The 11744-nt window shown below is 46.7% G+C and overlaps 1 non-coding gene across 1 annotated transcript; it reads left to right on the top strand.

Moving 5' to 3' along the window:
* The first annotated feature begins 753 nt into the window (after positions 1 to 753).
* Trnat-agu23 (transfer RNA threonine (anticodon AGU) 23) lies at positions 754 to 834 on the top strand. Its single transcript has one exon. It is a non-coding gene; the product is annotated as a tRNA-Thr (tRNA).
* The last annotated feature ends 10910 nt before the right edge of the window (positions 835 to 11744 follow it).

Raw genomic sequence — 11744 nt, 5'->3', positions numbered from 1 at the left:
CCAGTGCCCTCTTCTGGTGTGTCCGAACAGCTACAGTGTACTTATAATAAACAAACAAACAAACAAACAAATAAATCTTAAAAAAAAAGAGTTGTCATGGTCACGGTGTCTGTTCACAGCAATGGAAACCCTAAGGTATGTGCTGTACATTTTTGTAACTGTGAGAAGAGCTGAGAAATTGGGAGAGACAAGAGAAAGAAATAAGGGAAGCTGCCTTTTTAACTTTCATATCTCAGGGCGACTGGGCTTATGATTTGGAGTTTTTTTCTTTTTAACAACAGCTGGTGTCACCTACGTTTTTTGTGGGGGGTGAGAAAGTAAACAGACCCTGAATTGTGACTGAGTCCCGTTTTGGCTATCATCGGAACGATATGCAGATGATGCATCTAAGGAAAAACCCTGACTTCAGGGTGAGTCAGGATTACTGAAGCATAGCCCACGTTAGCTGAATTCACAGAGTTCCCTGTGTTTTACCACATACACGGGATGTACAGCCATTACCACCTCACAATGCTGACATTGATGTGAGCTCCACTTCCCAGCCCCTCGCAGCCCCATTAGTCTGCTGTGGTTTGGGTTTTCTCCCCTCCCTATATGGTGCAGGACTTGCCTGCTGCCATCGTCGCAGCAGAATCTGTTTCCAATACTGACTTCAACAGTCTGTGGAGAGGGAGAAAGTTGTAGGGTCACAGAATCCTGGGCTCTGGGTTAGCCCTGCATTGTTGATGGTCTGCTTGGTCAAGATCCTTGAAGTTCGGGGTTGGGGATTTAGCTCAGTGGTAGAGCGCTTGCCTAGTAAGCACAAGGCCCTGGGTTCGGTCCCCAGCTCCGAAAAAAAGAAAAAGGAAAAAGAAAAAGAAAAAAAAAAGATCCTTGAAATTCCTCTTTTCCCAAGGCATGGGAATTCACCTTTTGTCTCTTGTATCACTGATGAGGCAAAAAATGTAGAAGGAGGGAGAAGATTATTTTGCCTTACAGTTCTCAAGCAAACAGTCTGTTACGGTGGGGAAGGCATTGTGGTAGCAGGTGTGAGGCAGCTCGCGGTCGGGAGAAGTGGCCACACTGTGTCCACGGCCGGGAGCAGCCAATGATGAGTCTTGAGGCTCAGCTTGTTCTCCCCTTTTGGGACCACAGCCGGCAGAATGGCGCTACTCACATTTAGGAAAGAGTTTTGTCTTCCCTCAACCCAATCTCGAGCCCTCCTTACAGCCATACTCAAAGAGTTTTGTCTCCCAGGTGGCAAAATCCTTCCTTCAAATTAACGTCACACCCTCTTTAGAATCAAGGGGGTACAACGTCTCCAGGGGCACTTCCAGATGTGTAGTGTTTAATTTTGACTGTCAACTTGACTGGAGTGAAAGATGCCTGAGACGAAATGACATCCTTGGGCGCTTCCAGGTTTGACTAACATCTCAGGAGGGAAGACCAGCCTTGACTGTAGGAAGTACCAGCCAATAGCTGGGGTCTGGTATAAGACAAAAGATGGAGACACAGACATCTCCTCTGTGTAGGGTCACTCTCTGCTCACTGTTTCCTGCCTGCCATGAGGTGAGAAGCTCTGCGTCACTCATCTTCCCCTGCGGGATGTCTCTATCTTGTCACAATTCTTGTTTAGTACTTGTCGGCCCTCAGCTTATCTTCCCGGAAAAGCCCCACGTGTTGGAGCATGCACAAAGACTCCAGCAGTTGGAGCATGCGCAGACACCAACACCGTCAGTCCAGTCAAAAAATGGTTCTATAGCGGAGGAAGATTTATGCCGTGGTGGGCCAGACGTTTCCAGAACATTTTTACTTCCATTTGACCCCACAACAGGTTTACCTCTGGAACGCTGTCTAGAGCTGTCTATTTGTTCCCAGTCTGGGGACTTGGTGCTGTCTCCTTTAGTGTGTTCTTGCTGTCTTTGGGCAGCAACTCTGATTCTAATCTAATCTACTGTGAGCTGAATAATCAAATCACCACGCTTGTGTGTGTTGTCTTTAGCTGTAGGTTGCGAATGATGGTCTGATTACCAGCAAGAGGCCAAAGATTTTATGTAGTAGAAACTTTGTAGTGCTTAATTTAACTTCTCTTGGGACTTTAGATAGCCTCTTCTTGGTTCTCGATCCTGTCCCTGCCTTATGTACTGACCAGGCAGTTCCCTTAAGAATGGTACCACTGCCAGGGTTGGGAATTTAGCTCAGTGATAGAGCTAAGGCCCTGGGTTTGGTCCCCAGCTCCGAAAAAAAGAAAAAAAAAAAAGAATGGTACCACTGCCTTTCCTTTCCCTCACCTCAGGCCCTACTCCCAACTGGGGGCCACAAAGGGCACAGCCCTGGCCACCACGAGCAGAGGGGAAAAGTGGAACTGACACTACTTTGTTGTTACCACACCATAACCATCACTACCTCACCGTGCCAAGAAAAACATAGTGGCATTCCAAAGTAGACAGAAGGTCACCGTCCATCTGAGTGTCTTGCTGTTGGGCACTCCAGAGGAAAGACCCAAGCCCCCTACCTGCTGGACTCTGTGCTTCCTGCCCCCAAGGCAGAGCCCAGCACACAAGAAATAGAGATGACTGTGTCTCCTAAGCCTTAGCAAATGGCACATATGTCCCTTGTGCTGGAGCTGGGGCGAGCAAAATTAGTTCCTACTCGGTTCTGGTTCTTTTCTCTCTAATAATGATTTAAAAAACTATACTGTCTACTACCCAACTTTTGATGTTTTGAAGCAACGTTATCATCTACAAAGTTTACCCTCAAGAGCCAAACAAATTGCCAGGCATGGTGGAACATACTGTTCACTCCAGCACTCAGGAGGCAGAGGCAGAGGCAGGCAGATCTCTATGGGTTCAAGACCAGCCTGCTCTACACAATGAATTTCAGGCCAGTCCGGGCTACACAGTAAGACCCTGTCTCAAAATAAAAAATAAAGCTCAGAATCTATGTCCAAAACCAAACCAAACAAGCCCCTTGCCACGCATACAAAGTCTCGCCGTGTTTTAAAGAAATTCGTGATTTTTGTCTTGGGCTCCATTCATAGATGTTGTCAATCACACACCTGATCTTGACCATGGACTCACCTGAGAATGAAAGCCCAGATATGGGGCTGGGGATTTAGCTCAGTGGTAGAGCGCTTACCTAGGAAGCGCAAGGCCCTGGGTTCGGTCCCCAGCTCCGAAAAAAAGAACCAAAAAAAAAAAAAAAAAAAAAGAAAACCCAGATATTCATGGTTTATTCAGCAGGTGCCCAGAACTGCCGTAGCTCAGTGTGTGTCAACCAGGACTAATATTATTATAATCGTAATTTAAGAGGGGGATAATTTAAAGTGTGCCCCGTTCTGATATCTCACTTTGTGAAGCCATTGAAGAACATGTTTACATTTTGTGTTTATAAACTTGTTTAATTCATGAAGGAATTTCTCTGCTGTGTTGATTTGTTTAATTTCCAAAATTATGTGTACTTCATGGTTTCAATTATGCCTTAAAATCAGCAGTAAAAACTCCAGAGGAAGTATAACACAATGTTAATGCTGGGTAAATCTGGGTGTGAAACTGCTCATCTAACTATCCCTATGCTTTCTAAATGCTCCCCTGAACTTCCTGGGAAGCCAATAGTGGTCTGTATAATTATAAAAGCAACACATCAAGGATACCATTTCCTTCTTGGAGCTTCCCTGGTCAGCTAGGCTGAATCTCCAGGCACAAGCTCACACCTGGTGTAAGATGCTCACTAGAGGCCTCTCAGCAGTGCTCACCAGTGTGCTGGGTAGACATGGTCGCTCTCCAGCCCTCGTTCTGAGCAGACACATAGCCGGGTGTGCTAATCAGAATCTGAGAGCACTCACTCGTGTTCTCTACAGACAAGCAGCATATCCTTCACCTGTGAGGGAAGGCTAGGCACGGCTCCAACACGGGCACTTACAGAGATAGTGTCCTGTGGACACCAGTTATCAGAGCCTGGACGGCACAAAAGGACCCTCACTGTTGACCTGGGAGCACCTGATTGGTCAGCTCTCTCTGTTGCCATCCTGGCTGTTTGTAAGAGGCAAGGAGAGGGGCCTACAAGATGGCTAAGACAGTAAAGGTGACTGCCACCAACCTAATGCCCTGAGTTTGATCCTCATGACCACATGAGGGAAAGAGAGGAAGGACTCCGTGAATTGTTCTTTGACCTCCACTCCACACAGTACTGTTGTGCACATACACACGCACACACACACACACACACACCATGCACACACATGCATTTACACATACACACACACACACAGTCACATACACACACATACATACACATATATATACACAGACATACACACTCACACACACATACATATACACATTCACACATACACACCATACACACACAGACATACACACATACTCACATACACACATACATATATACACACACACCATACACACACATACACATACATATACACACACACTCACACACACATACACACAAACTCACACACACATACACACATACTCACATACACACATACATATATACACACACACCATACACACACATACACATACATATACACACACACTCACACACACATACACACAAACTCACACACACATACACACATACTCACATACACACATACATATATACACACACACCATACACACACATACACATACATATACACACATACTCACACACACATACACACAAACTCACACACACATTCATGCACATACACACACACATTCATGCACATACACACACATATACATACACACAGTCACACACACATATACATACACATACACACATATACAAATACATACACACATATACATAGACACACACTTATACATACACACACATATACATACACACAAATACACACACACACAAACTCACACACACATTCATGCACATACACACACATATACATACACATACACACATGTACATACACATACACACATACACACATATACATACACATACTTATACATACATACATATACATATACATACATGCATACAAACACACATACATGCACATGCAACATACATACACACATACACACACGTACACATACATACACACATGCAGTGACCAACAGCCACTGTGGGAGACTAACCTCATGCCCTTGTCTCATGCAAATCTTCACAGCCCCAATGGACACCATGTAGACATTAGGTACAGGATTAAACTTTCCGCACAGGAATTCCGGGGGTGGGGAACACACACTCAACCCAAAGCGCAAGATCAAGCGTGACTTCTCAGCACCCACAAATAGGTTAGATGCATGTCAAAGAAGATCTGTCCCTGTAACAGCTCAGTGGCACTTGGGGGGAGTGTGAGTCCTTCAGAGTCTGCTGTCTGTGACTGGGCTGGGCTGTGTGACCCCCTTATTCCCATCAAGACCTCACAGAGGCCTGGGATGGAACTGACGGCACTCCATTGTGCTTGTCCATTGGTAAGAATTATCTTTCCTGAGGGCACAGTCCATCAAGAGGAGGAATCTGTTGTGATTGACAGAATCTGTGATTCCTTCGACATACAGTTAAAAATAACGTACAAAAGAGCTGGAGGAATAGCTTCATGACTAAGAGCACTGGCTGCTCTTGGAGACCGGGGCTTGATTCCCACCACTCACATTGGCTCACAGCTGATTGTAACTCCACTTCCCGAGGATCTGACACTATCTTCTGGCTTCCGAGGGCACCATACATGCAAGTGGTGCACAGAGAAACATGCAGGAAAATTAGCTATACATATTAAAAATAAAATAAAATAATAAAAAATAATAGTAAGAAATAATGGTAGGAAGAGGGCTGGGCGTCTGGGCCAGCATAAGCTTCAAGAGAGACTTTGGCTCAAAGGAGACTAAACCAGGTTGACAAGGCTTTACCTCAGTCGTAGAGCACGTGCCTAGCATTGTGAGGTTGTAGATTTACCCCCAGCACTGAGAAGCCCATGAGCAAGTCAAGGAAATGAACCCCTGGATTCCATAGGAATCCATGGTCTTCTACCTCTGTGCAATCCCACCACCACATTCCCTTCCGGGAGACACAGTGACACAGGTGTTCTCTGTGAAGTCCCTGGGCACACCAGGGCAGGGTCCACCTCAAAGATCAGGGTGGCCAGTCAACTCCAGTGTGACGATGGAGCCTCCACACCCAGTGCCACACCCCCTGTCCAGCTGGTAGGGTAGCACATTAAGTACTCCTGACCCTGGCTTAGCCCCTCCCATTCTTACAGCTCAGACACACATCTCTTTTAATATTTTGAACTACATTGTGTGTGTGTGTGGTGTGTGTGTGGTGTGTGTGTGTTTGTGTGTGTGGTATGTGTGTGTTAAATGTGTATGTGTATGTGTGTGTGGTGTGTGTGTTATATGTGTATGTGTGTGTGGTGTGTGTTATATGTGCATGTGTATGTGTGTATGGTGTGTGTGTTATATGTGTATGCGTATGCATATGTGTGTGGTGTGTGTGTATGTCTGGTGTGTGTATGTGTGTGTCTGGTTGTGTATGTGTGTGTGTTTATCTGGTGTGTGTATGTGTGCATATGTGTGTATTTGTTGTGTGTGTGTGTCTGGTTGTGTATGTATGTGTGTTTATCTGGTGTGTGTATGTGTGCATATGTGTGTATTTGTTGTGTGTGTGTGTCTGGTTGTGTGTGTGTGTGTGTGTGTGGTGTGTGTGTGTTTGTGTGTGTGGTATGTGTGTGTTAAATGTGTATGTGTATGTGTGTGTGGTGTGTGTGTTATATGTGTATGTGTGTGTGGTGTGTGTTATATGTGCATGTGTATGTGTGTATGGTGTGTGTGTTATATGTGTATGCGTATGCATATGTGTGTGGTGTGTGTGTATGTCTGGTGTGTGTATGTGTGTGTCTGGTTGTGTATGTGTGTGTGTTTATCTGGTGTGTGTATGTGTGCATATGTGTGTATTTGTTGTGTGTGTGTGTGTCTGGTTGTGTATGTATGTGTGTTTATCTGGTGTGTGTATGTGTGCATATGTGTGTATTTGTTGTGTGTGTGTGTCTGGTTGTGTGTGTGTGTGTGTGTGTGTGTGCGCTCGCGCGCGCGCGCACGCGTGTAGGTCAGAGGACAACTTGTAAGAGTTATTTCCTTCCTCCTTGTGGGTCCTGGGAACCAATCAGGTACTCAGACTTGACCATAGGCTTTTACCTGCTGACCCACCCAGCCATAACTTCCTCTCTCTTAGTGTTTAGTTTTGAAACCTTGTCCTTCAGGTTTGTAGCTTTGTTTAGCTTTAGAGGTATCAAGAATTCAGTGTGTTGTAAAGGGGTCAGATAATCCCCAACTCCTGAAACCAACCAGACAATCGACATGTATTTAAAATGACATCCTGTTCTCGGGTCACACTTGGTGCTCCCTCCCTGCCCATTAAGAACACTGCTGCAGGCCCACCTCGACCCTCCCCAACAGATGAACTGATCTCAGGAAGCATTCCTGTCCCTGGTAGGATTACCCCTTGACCTGTTTCAGGGAAGCTCTGATGTCAATCAGAGCTTAGTCCCATGGACTTGCAGATGGCCACTCTGTGCACCTCGGAGGAGGAGGCTGAAAGTTGAGTACCGCTTTTCAAAGAGAAGAGCCACTTCCGTGGGGCCAAGGGAACTGCCCAGTGCCCACGCCAGGCAACCCTTAGCAGAACATTTTGTTTCTTCCTTTTTGTGAAGGTAATTCCAGACCCACAGGCGGTCAGTTTGACCCAGCTCCCATTCTAAATACAACAAGCTCTAACCCAGCCTCTGCCCTTTTTGGCAGGCAAATGCCACTTGCCTGGGACTGACGTCAGCAGGCCATTGTCAGCGTAATACTGTGTTACAGGGCAACAAATTTCAACAGCTACTGACTGAGTCAAAGTTGCTTTTTAGCCTAAGCCGTGGGTGTGGTGGCTATGGCTTCACTGGCCCGAACGCCCAGAGCACACAGACATTTCAGAAAACACGATATCACAAACCCACTCTAGGTCAAGTTTATCGAAAGCAAGCATTTCTGGTTAGGTCCTGAAGTCCAAAACTGAGCCTGTGTGTACTCGCTCTCCTAATCTTGATTTCCGTCCTCCTGCATCCCAGAGTGGGCTGTCAGACAGGAAGGACACAGGGATTTGGGCAGACTCTTAAACAGGTGTGAGTCATCTTTCCCTGAAAGATGGCTTTGTCTTTCCACTCTCTTCACAGTTTAAGGGGAGGCAACCACTCTCCAAGGTCAGGTGTTTGAGAAGGCCCCGGAAAAAGCAAACATGGAGGGCATGGATATTTAGTAGATAAATGACCACGTGTCTTACCTGTGTTGGTCATGTTAAATTAGCTTTGTCTAACTGTCTCTCGACTGCCCATCGCTGGACGGTATCCTGGAACTGCCTGGAGATCCCAGTCTGCTCAGAGTTATTATCAGAGCATCTGATGGTGACAGGCTCTAGGAGGATCATAACATAGACTAGTAGATACACAGGTGGGCAGAAGCATGTGGAACACTCCAAGGAGGGTACAGAAAGCAATGTCCAAGAAGAGGGAGCACACACGTTCGTCACACACACACACACACACACACACACACACACACACACACACACGCACATGCACATCCACACATACACACGCACAAAAGCACAGCCAAGGAATAAGAGAGGAAAAGATTTACTCTCTGCCACAGATCAGTTATGCCAAACCAATACTTTCCTTGAACAAAGGAAGCTTGGTGAATAGTTGTCTAACACAACTTTAGCCGCAGGCACACTGCTGAGCGTGCTTATATAGAAGTATTTTGCTGAGCATGCTCAGTCCAGGATCACAGCTGAAGAAAAGCAAGATGGCTTGCTTACTTAACCTAAGGTCCTGGAGCAGGTGTGCAGAAGGTTAAGGTGGTGACAGGAACTCTTGGGTAACTTGGGTAAGGTTTGCTCTCGTGCATCCTAAAGGTGGCAGAGAGGAACGCCCATGCACTCAGTGTAGGGGCTTGGCTTTTGCCAGCTTAACACAAGCTAGACTCGTCTAGGAAGAGAAACCTCAGCAGAGAAATGCCTCTGTCAGACTGGTCTACGGGCAAGCCTGTGAGGTGTGTGATTAACAATTGATGTGAAGGGCCTCACCCACTATGGGTGGTGCTACCCCTAGGCCAGTGGTCCTAGGTAATTTAAGAAAGCTACCTTGAGCAAGCTAGAAAAACAAGCCAACAAGCAGCATCTCTCCATGGTTCCTGCTGCCGTGGTTTCCCTCAGTGATGTGCTGGAATCGAGAAGTATGAGCTGAATAAACCTTGTCATCCCCATATTGGTTTTGGTCATTTTATTTTTTTTTATCACAGCAATCTAGAACACTCAGCTTTCTCCAAAAGGCTTTGGCTGGAAAGGAAATGTAACTAGAATTTTAAAGCAGGAGCCCCGGCCCCAGCAAGCGGGGCAGTCTCCACCTGGCCAAAGGATACAATGACTCAGTTCTTCTTTAGGGTACGAACAGGAACTTTTAAGTTCAAGGAAGAATGGGGCAGGGCAGGGAACACATTCATCATTGCTCGGTCCTGGTCAAATGTTGGGCTTGGAGTTCCTGGCCTCACTTCTAGTACTGCTGGATGGTACCAAGAGGAGAAGCTATTAACGTCATCCCTGGGGAAAATCAATCTGGTTTCTGTAAGACATTACTTCGGCTCCAGGATGCAGCCTGGTAATTGTCTGGGAGCGGTCTGTCTTGAGAGGCTCTGTCCATCTGGATGGAAAGGTGACTGCCTGCTCAAAATGTGTGTCAGCCGGTTTCCAAGACGCTCATTGTTGTTAATAAGTCTCGCTCTTCCTTTGTCTCTTCCCCCAGATTTACTGTCTTCATCCGGGGGCAGAGAGTTGAACTTTGTAGTTACATTGTTACACTGTGGAGTCTTGTTGATCCATTTCCCATGGTAACTTCTCCAGACAGACAGATGGGCCCAAAGTTAACCTTTACTCAACATTAGGTAAGTCTTGAACTCAAGCCAGGTTTGATGGCACACATCTTTTCTCTCAGCATCCAGAGGGCAGAGGCAGGTAGATCCATGTGACTTTGAGACTGGCCTGGTCTCTATATGGAGTCCCAGAACAGCTGGGGTTGTCTACTGAGAACCTCTTTCAAAAACAAGGAGTCTAGAGTGCTTCCCATGGGCTCTGAGCAGTTCTGCAACCAGGCCAGCACTTCCGGAGCGGGGACAGCCAGAACCACTGAGTCCTTTTCCTTGCCTTTGTGCAGAATGAGTCAATTAACACTCCCTGGGTCTCAGCCCTCCCCAGCTCCTGTTTCTCCATTTTCCACATGGAGATTTCCCACCATAGTGGAGACCCTCAGGTGTCTCCTGCTATGCTCTGGAAGATGTCCCAGGCTCCAGATGTGTTTACTGCTCAAACCCTCCTCTGGGAGTCCCCGTCCTCTGGCTAGAGAGCCCACCACGAAAGACATTGCAGGAGTATGCCATTTTCACGGTCAACACTATTGCCTCAGGAACCTTAGCAAAACAATAAACACCGTTGTTTTCTAGGAACAGAGTTGAGGAACATTCCAGAAATATCTCTCCAAGCACAAATGCTTCGCAGACATGAAGACGTGAGATGAAGGCATGGAGTATATGTGGTTTAAAACTCATGCTGTTATTCACTCGATAACTACGTTCTCCCTCGAGGGTGTCCAGCAATGGGCTGACACTGCCTTTGATAAATCTGCACTCAGCGTGGACATCCTAGAACACCCGGTGGAAAGGGCAGGGAGCCAGGACATGAGACGTCCTCTTCCGTCATAAGCAGCTAAGTCCAAATATTAAACTTTCATATTCTGTTAGAGGCCATTTGTTTGCCCTGTGAACACGGTTTTTTCATATTCAGAACACAGAAAATTCTACCTGTAAAACGGGATTTATTTGGAAGGGTGCGTTGCTGTTTATCTTGAATCTTTTTCACCCGGTAGAAGCTGCTAAGCAGGAGTTCTCTTCTCCTAAATCGGATTTACACCACCATGCTCACGTGATGCCTTCGCCGGACTCACGGTTTCTAGGCAACCCTGTTTAAAAAAAAAATGCCCACTTGCTACAGCACCACCTGCTGTCAGAGCACGGAATATACCTGCTCTCCCCAGGCTCGGCTGAAAAAGTAGAAAATGAAAAGATTGGAAGAAAGTGAGATGACTCAGCAGGAAAAGGCCCTGGCTACACAAGCCTCGCAGTTTGAGTTGGATTCCTGAAACCTGGAGGAAGGAGAGAAGTTGATCTTTCACACACACACACACACACACACACACACACACACACACACACACACACACGAGCACGCGCACATGCTTTTTATTTTAAGAATGGAAGGTGGGTACCCTGAATTCTGTTTCCTTAAACGTGTTTTCTTGGAAAGGCCTTTAGCAGAGCGCAGCCCATATGAGAGGCCGCTCTGCCCAGCCTAGTGGGCTGTAGAGGGTCTTCCTCCCACGAAGGAGTCCCTGAAAAGAGCAGGATTTGCCACCTCTAAATGTCACCTGGGCTCTCGGAGCAGCTGTCACTGTGCAGAAGTGACACATGAAGAACTTAAATATAAGAGCTTCGCCCTTTTCCACTTTAAGCCATCCTTGAACTGCACTAGGCTACCCCTAGCTGCTCTAACCTGGGGTTTGGTGAGAGCGGTCAAGAGAGCCTCCTCTGACAGGAAGAAGAGGTAGATGAGGCGCCAAGGAGTGTACATCAGGGCGGGATGGTGGTGCTGCAGCCAGCGTGCCCCTGTCCTGCGCGCGAGGAGGTCTCTCCACAGCCTCTCTT

The sequence above is a fragment of the Rattus norvegicus genome, chromosome 18, assembly GCF_036323735.1.
Source record: "Rattus norvegicus strain BN/NHsdMcwi chromosome 18, GRCr8, whole genome shotgun sequence".
NCBI classification, from domain to species: Eukaryota; Metazoa; Chordata; class Mammalia; order Rodentia; family Muridae; genus Rattus; species Rattus norvegicus.
Note: the sequence above shows the minus strand (reverse complement) of the source record. Positions and strands in the feature narration are given on the sequence as shown.